An 8,514-nucleotide genomic window follows, 5' to 3' on the forward strand; every position below is an offset into this window, starting at 1 on the left:
GATGGATGCTGGCACCAGCTTTAAATGGGCCTGTTGCCCTTTTCCTCACATCCAGAGCAGTGAGGCTCTGGGTGTAGTCCTGGCATCAAGATTGGGGAAGGAATGGCGATGAGCCAAGGGCTGTGTTCTATACAAAGCATGCATATTGACTGGATTACATCTTGCAGACATGGGATGCAGAGAGCTAGATAGGACTTCTTGTTGTTCCCCAACTTTTCTTTGTTAGCATGCAGGCTCACAGCACTTTTCAAGTGTGATTCTGTGCTAGACACTGTGCTAGGAGCTGAGCATACACATAAGGGAAGTAGGGTTACAAAATTTAATCCATTACAACTCAGATATGAGAGAAAATGAGCTCTATTATTTAAAACAAATTTGGGATTCTTTCCCAGAAAAAGAGGTGAAGGGCGGGGGAAAAGTAACTAAACGTCCTAACTGGTTTAGAGCTTGATCTCATCCAATAATGCCATAGCCCATTTTGGAAATGCTAGTCTCCAAAACAAAAGCTGCTCAGTCTCCCACATTATCCCTCTGTCCTCCTAGTCCTCTTACTCAGGTGGAAGAAAGAAGGAGGGGGCTTTATGTTACATCATGTTAGAGGGAGAAAGTTTCAGGGTTCTCCAGCCCCTTTGGTCTCCAGAGCCACACCCTTGTCCTCATGGCTGGTCTTTGTTCTGTTGGCATTTTAAGCCAAATCTGTGCCTTGTATACTTTGTGATCTAGTCTCTTTTCTTTGGATTTGGTTAGAGCCCGTGTCTCCCACCTTTCCTGGTGGACTCAGCCTCACTTTGGCCCTGCTGGTGTTATGGGCCTCATAAAGTTAAGCCATGACTCTCATCAGGCCCAGCCTGCATGTTGGTATCTATGGCCTTGCCCCAGGTCTATGGTGGCCTGCTGTTCAAGACTCCACAGAAGGGCCCCTGGCTACTTCTAAGTCTTGCCTTTGCCATGAAGCAGCCAAGGATAGTTGGGTCAGCAAAGCCCTACTTTGGGAGTTCCTTCTGCCTGTTTATGCTACAGACTCCTCCAGCCTGCCAGGTTGCTTCTAAGTCTATCTTGTCCGATGTCAGTAAATTCTTAACGGGATGGTGTATTAGTCATGTTTTTATCAGCAGAATCGATTTTAGTGCTTGGCACATAGTAAGAGCTTAGTAAATGTTTGTTGGATAAATGAATGAGTGAAACGTGTTTGGCTGGGGCTCCACATTATGAAGGCCACATAGCGTCCTTTGGATAAAATTGGCATCTCAGAGAGAGATGACAGAAGTTTCCAGAACAATTGGAAGATGAGTTGTCTAGGAGAGTAGCTAGTTTTGTTGAAAAATCACCAGGGATCAGGCACTGTGCCAAGGGCATTACCAACACATTTTCCTACTTGAAGTCTGCAACAACCCTTTGAGGTAACGGGTGGGTGTACTATGATTATCATCATGTTACAGATGAGGATACAGGCCCAGAAATGTTCAGTAACTTGCCCAAGGACACACAGCTGGAAGTTGGCAGAGTTTGGACTAGAAATCCATAGCCGAAGCACTGTGCGCCCTCCTTTCAGCCTGGAAGCATCATAGGAGTTTCCAGTAGATGGGCCTCCTAGGACTCAAAGAACTATTAGAACTATGAGAAATCCCAAACGGAATGAAATTCTGACCTAATGGAGCCTAAGAATCAGCAGGAGCCCAAGTGCCAGTTTAAAAAGTAAAGAAAAGACAAGTATAAATACAAGGAAGAAATTCTGTAAAAACTCAATGCTTTAAGCAAGGTCAAATAATTAATGCCTTCCAGCAGCTTCCATCTTCTGAGAAGGGCCTGACCTGCATGCCACCATGTCCCTTCACGTGCAGGCAGACAGGGAACTCAAGATAATGGCTCCTTGAGCATGGCTAATGCATGATGGAAATGCATCTTTCTCCTCTGGGGCTGGCAATGTAATTTCATACTAAATTTACTGTGGTTTATGTAATTCTTTTCATTCACAGCAGAAGGAGTTTCTTTGCTGCTTCCCTTTTCAGAAACTTGGAGACCATGTATCTTTGCAAAGTGGATTTTTAAAAATAAAGAAGAAAATATTAAATCAGAGAAGCTCCCAAGTTTTCTGCCTTCTGCCTGGACCAGCTTCCTGTGCTTCTTCCTTTCCAAAATTGATGTGGTAAATGTTATTGCAGTAGCACTGGCTCAGAAAAGCCCAGGCCTTCCAAGAATTCAACCTTCATGGAGAAATTCTGCGACTCTTTCTCCTCTTGGGAGGCTGGAGAGGTAAGACGTAGAAGGAGAGAGAGAGAAAGAGACACGGAGAAATTTGCCTTGTTAGTGGCTTTCAGGAGAACAAGGCCAGAAGACACAGAGTCCCGGACCTTATCCACGTGAGTCCCTCTTCTTTTTCCACTGTCTGTCTCCTGAGCCTTTTCTTATTGCTTCAAAGGCCTTTGCTTGTCAGTCTCCAAAGTGCCCAAGCCCCTTTGTGTCCTGGAAGAATGTACCTCCTTCTATCCCTCAAAGAAGGCAGGCCTGAGCCAGGAGATTGGGCAGAGGAGGGACAGGTCAGACTCATGGGTGGGTGTCAGAGTCCTGATGACTGGAATTCTGAGGAGTTTGGACATCTCATTGATCCTTTAAAAAAATCCTTACTGCCTCAGTCCCCAAACAGGAAATTCTGATCTTGAATTGATCTTAGAATAAAATCCTCCCTCAAACCCCAAGAAGCCCCAGAGAATCTTCTTTCTGCCTTTTTTCTGACCTCATGTCATGCTATTCCATCTCATGCCATTGCCTTCCACACCTGGCCCTATGGTTTTCTTTCTGCCTCTTTAACACACTAAGACCTTTCCTACCTTTAAGGTAGCTACTCTCTTTCCTTGGAATGCTCAGCTCTGCACTCCTTTGGCTGGCTGCATCTTGAGCTTTGGGTAGACACCTAATGGCCTTCTGTCAGAGAGATTTCCCCAACTATCTGCTCTTAAAACAGGTCCCCATCTCTCGCACTCTGTATTCCTTTGCTTTTAAAATTTCTTTCATGGCACTTTGCACAACATATATGATCTTTATATATAACATGCCTGCTATCTGATTCCCCCACTGGAATGTAAATTCCCCAAGACAGAGATCATGTCTTGCTTGTCCCTGCCAAAGCTGCAGTGCCTAGCACAGAGGTCATATTCAATCGACATTTACCAAATGAACAGCTGAATTCCAACTCCCTATTAATTCCATGGCTGCCTTCCCTATAGACTGTGAGCTCCCTGAAGGCAGGGACTGTCTTTCTTCTCTGCATCCTCCGTACATAGCACAGATCCTGGAGTAGAAAAGACCCTCTGCACATGTTTGTGAATAAAGGAAAATCTGCATCAGAGACTTTCTGCTCAAAATGTCTGCAGATGAGTCTCTCTGATCAGTAAGAGATCAGGAAAGCAGAGCAGGCCAGCCAGACAGTAGGCCATGTGTGAGTGTCCAATTATCAGATGACATCATCTCCAGATGACTTGAAAAGAAAGTGATCATCGGAAGCAGTCACAGCCCATTGAATCTTTCTTTGGCATTTGTATCATAGTTATGCATCTGCTCTTGGTCCTTCCACCATGCCTGCTCCTGAAAGCTGAGGTTTGGTGTTGAGTTTTTGTGAGGGTGTTTTTCCCTGTTCATTGCTGGAAGGGACCTTGACAAGTTTCTAGTATCTGGTCCAACTTTTCAGTGAGCAGAAAAATCTCTGCTCAGTCTCAAAATTCTTCTAGTGGCAAGGAACGCACCGCCTTGAGAGTCAGAACCCCCAGGACTGTGTGGCCGTGGGGTTTAGCAATGCCTTGCTCAGGGAGATCCCAAAACTGCCTTGTTGTGACTTTACCCTTTGGTCACAGCTCCCCGACCAGGGATTACCTTCTATGGGATGGCCCAGTAGATATGGGAGCTGAATACTGAGACTTTCTTTCACTCCAGCCAATTACTCTACTCCAGAGACACTTGTCCATTCCTGGGTTTCTCCCCACTCTAACTGACATGCTCTTGCCCAAACTCAATTAGTAGGAAGTGGGTACCCAGTCTCTTCAATTCCCTCTGTGGCATTAGAGGTATCTCTCAGCCATGAGAAGAAATGAAGGGTTTTTCTGCTTTCTTGACTAGGGGTGACAAAGAAACCAAAAGTGAAGAGGTTGTGGAATTTTAATGTCATTTTACACATCACAATCTTTTGTTTGTAACTCTGCTTCCCTTGCCAAAATAGTAACTGGAAGCCTCAATGAGCACCTACTTTCACTATCTTGAGGGTAGGATTCGTAATACTCTCCTTTCTTCTACCTCTTCCGTCTTAGGCTCCTCATCCCAGAAGATGTCGCCGTTAGGCATGCCCTAGTCTCAGGTGGGCAGTGTGCCTCTCCAAAAAGCTCTATATAAGGGATCAGCCAACTGCTGATTTTCCCCTCCAAGGAATGGCCCCACTGAAGAGATTTCCTCACAGCCCCTCCCTCCTCTTAGGTGAGGTTAGCAGCTCTACCCCTAAATCATTCTCAAGTTCCACGGTCTCAAGTCCCCCTCTTGCCTGGTCATGTCCCTCTTGTCACTGTCTAGCCCATCAATGTTAGAATAATGGTGACTTGATGTTATGAGATGGCATTATGATGGTGCAATATGCCAGCAAGACAAGAATACACAGAGCATGCCTTCAAACAATCTCTTATCTTCGTAAGTTTCTGTAATCGCTTGCTTGAGGTAATATAGCAAAATACTATAAACTGAGTGGCTTAAACAACAAACAGTTATTTCTCACCATACTGGAGACTAGGAAGTCCAAAATCAAGGTGCGAGGCTATTTGATTCCTGGTGAGGGCTCTCTTCCTGGCTTGCAGGCAGCTGTCTTCTTGCTGTGTCTTCACATGGTAGAGAAAGAGAGAGGTGGAGAGAGAGGGAGATGAAGAGGGAGAGGGAGAGAGAGAGAGAGAGAGAGAGAGCTCCAGTCCTCCAGTTTTTCTTATATAAATTTCTTACTAATCCCCTCTGAGGACCCCATCCTGATGACCTCATCTAAACCTGGTTACCTCCCAAAGACCCCATCTCTAAATACCAACACATTAGGGGGTAGGGATTCAACATATGGAATATGGCTTTGGGGGGAACACAATTCAACCAGTTTCCAGAGGAAAAGATATACATAGACGAAGCAAAGAAGAGCAAGCCCTAGTGCAGATCTCAATCGAGCAAGACCAGTGCAGTAGAAAACTCCTTTTGCCAGGCCCAGGCCAGAGTCAATGTAGAGTCCAGAACCAGGGCAGCTCCCACAGTCTGCCTGGTTCCTTGTCTTCTCAGTGGGCACACTTGAGTCTCAGATACTTGCCTCCAAGGAGAGAAATGACAGATCCAATACCACCCACCAGCACCAGGAAAAAAGGACCAAGAGACAGAGCAAGAGAGACTGGTGGTGCTGATGTGCAGAGTAGGACTGGTTCTGGCCTCCTGTTCCAGGTCTTCCTAGGCTTGGTTGGTGGCCCTGGAGCCTAAATCAGTCATGTGGGAAGAGAGGGGAGGAAGAGAGAAAGTCAGAGAAGAGACAGCTGGGAATAGGTATGGTTAAGAGAAACTGATAAAAAAAAGGACAAGACCACACCCATGTGTCTGGACATAGTAATTCTTTTATAAGTTTTTACCCCTTGAAAATATGACTCAATTAGATGACCTTGAACTTGACCAATCCAAACTCCTGGGTCAGGGGTACAGTTAGGGCAAGGCCTGAGGGATCCAGTGTTATTCCTGGAAGCCCAAAATCTATATCCATTTAAAGGAGAGATACCCATAACTGCATTAGTCTTTATATTTGGTCATTTTTACCTCCCTTGACCTAAACTGGCACAATAAACATGTATTTATGCGACTTAAGACTGCTTTAGATCTTTTGGTAGCTGCATCTCACTGTTGGGTTATTCTGAGTTTATATATATTCACCCAAACCCCCAATTACGTTTCCTATGAAGTGCTTTCAAGTCAGCTCCAGCCCACCCTGAAATTGTATAAATGATCATTTGCACCTTCATTTGGAAGTTCACATTTGTCTCTGCAAAAGGTTGTCATGTTGATTTTGGCTTATCATTGAAACCCACCGAAATTATTTTGAATTGTAATTTTGCTGTACAACATATGAACTATTTCTGCCTTCTCCACTTTACTGAAATTTTCAATGCAGCGTCTCAAGAGTTGCTGCTCAAACTAAAAATGTCCTACTTAGCATTCATCCAGCTGCCTCCCTCACTGCTTCCAAAAGAGAGCTCAAAGCTAAACTCTCCCAGGAAGGCTTCCAAGATTAAATGGGGGCAGAAATGAGGCTCCTTCCTTCTAGGACAAGAGGGAACTCCACAGAGCTGCATCTCAGAGTGGCCTGGGGCTGCTTGTGGATTTCAAAGAGGAAACTCTGTTCTTAGAAATGAAGAGTGCAGAATGTGAAACTGCATAATGTCAAATGTGCTGCTTCTGGGGAGAGAGAGCCTTGTGTCCTCAGACATCAGGTGCCTCACTGGCCCCAAAAGAGATACTCATCCCTGCCTTCATGCCATACCTTCTGGGCTATTAAAATACTTACCTCTTCCTGAGAGAGAAAGGAGTTCTCCAAGAGCCTGCTCTGTAAGTTCTCAACCCTCCCAACCCCAGCCTGCAATCAGAGGAAACAGTTGGACCATTCTGGCTCATGAAAGGCAGTAAAGCTTGGAGGTCAAGTGCTCAGATCCTGGAACCAAATGGCTCTGGGTTCAGATACTTGCTATGCCGCTTATTAGTGGTTTAACCCTGGACAAATGCTTCTGCTTTCTAAGCCTCCATGTCTCCTCATCTATAATACAAGATACTTCACAAGTCCGACCTCTAAAGGATAAAATGAAATGATGACGGTAAAGACTGGTGCAGGGGGCTCATCACATGGGAGGGAGGCACTCAACAAATGAGAGTGCTCATCATCGTGTGGTCACACTTTCCTTAGCTCGTCTCTGATTACAAATCTGCGACAAGTCTCAGTTATTGGCACTGACTTCCTACTTGCCCAGCTGGCCACAGCGTCTACTTAAAATAGATGTTTTGTCAAAAGTACAAGTGATCAATAAGCATTATGTTCTGAAACTGGGGAATTAGTGAAGTTAACTGAGCTGCCTTTCAGTGTCTCTAAACAATTGCTATTTCAGTTATCTGTTGCTGCCTAAGGAACTAGCCCCAGACTCAGCAGCTTAAATTGCAAGGATTTAATACCTTTTTATGAGTCCATGGGCTGGCAAGGCTCAGCTGGGTGGTTCTTCTCCACATGGGGTTGGCCAGGGTCACGTGTGCAGCTGCCTTCAGCTGGGAGCTGGGCTGGATCACTCTCAATGGCTTTACATGTGCCATGTGCTTTAGCTGGGGTTGCTGTAACAGCTTGGCCTGGCTGAGCCATTCTCTTTCTATACAGCCTCTCCTCATTTAGTGGTGCCTGGTGACCACTGTTAAATGTTGGCTGGATCCTAGAAGGGTGAAAACAGAAGCTAAAAGGCCCCTTAAGGCCTAGGACTGGAAATTACACTGCATAGCTGCTGCTGCTGCATTCTGTTGGTCAAAGCAAGTCATGGGATTGGCCTAGATTTGAGAGAAGAGGAAATGGAATCTACTTCCTTATGGGAGGGACACACATGTCCAGAGATAGGAGAGATTGTTGGTGGCCACTTTTGCAGAAAATCTACCACAACCCTCTGCTCTGATTTCTCTTCCAGTCTCTTTATGTGGACCATGCAAACAGGTGCTATCCAGAGGACCCCAGCTGTTGGCTCTGGCCCTGGCTTCCTCCATTTCCCAATCTCACTTGCATGTGGCCTTTGTGCTTCTACCACTATTTGTTTCTTCACACTTGGCTCCTAATGTTCACCTGGGCAGAGAGAGAAATGGTGGTAATTTCTTCTAAGCATATTCTCTCAAACTGGCACTTTTACAACATACTTCCTTTGGAAAGATGTTGACCTGACATTTCTTAAGACCATGATGGAATGATATTAGAGACAGCAATAAAAAATATGAACATGGCACATAGAGAAAGTAGCAGAGGTGGCACCTATTCTAGGTGTTTTGCACTGTCTGATCTTGTGGAAAAATCTACATAGATCCAGCAATAAAGTGCCAGGGAAAGAATGCCCCTGCTTTTTGAGACAACCTGTGTCCCGTCCCTAGGCAGAAAACAGCCTCAGCCAAGAGGAAAGACAAAGTGCCTCCTTGCAGCCTCTGGACCTACACTCAAGATAGCCAATGCGCCAACTCCAGTGTGTAGAAGGGCTAAAGCTTTATGCCTCATCCTAAAAGGGCTCCCTTTCATTTCTCCACAAGGAGGTAAGGAGTGCCTTTCTCCAAAGTCCGTTTCCTGTTTGCTTCCTACTGAAAAGATGGCTCAGTAATCTCTTGGATCTGGGTGGGATGCTGATGCTGCTGCTGCTGCTGATAAACAAATAATAAAACAATAGTGCTTACTGAACACTTTCTATGTGCCAGGCACCATACTAAGTGCTTTCAATGCGCTGTTATTTAAAACTTACC

At 45.3% G+C, this 8,514-nt stretch overlaps 1 long non-coding RNA gene across 1 annotated transcript; it reads right to left on the reverse strand.

The window, feature by feature from the left end:
* Positions 1-342: 342 nt before the first annotated feature.
* Positions 343-7,711, reverse strand: LOC129048774 (uncharacterized). Its single transcript, XR_008511389.1, has 3 exons — positions 7,210-7,711; positions 4,754-5,477; positions 343-2,245 (listed from the first exon to the last, which is right to left on the reverse strand). It is a non-coding gene; the product is annotated as an uncharacterized LOC129048774 (long non-coding RNA).
* Between the last annotated feature and the right edge of the window lie 803 nt (positions 7,712-8,514).

Source organism: Pongo abelii, chromosome 9 (assembly GCF_028885655.2).
Source record: "Pongo abelii isolate AG06213 chromosome 9, NHGRI_mPonAbe1-v2.0_pri, whole genome shotgun sequence".
Lineage (NCBI taxonomy): Eukaryota > Metazoa > Chordata > Mammalia > Primates > Hominidae > Pongo > Pongo abelii.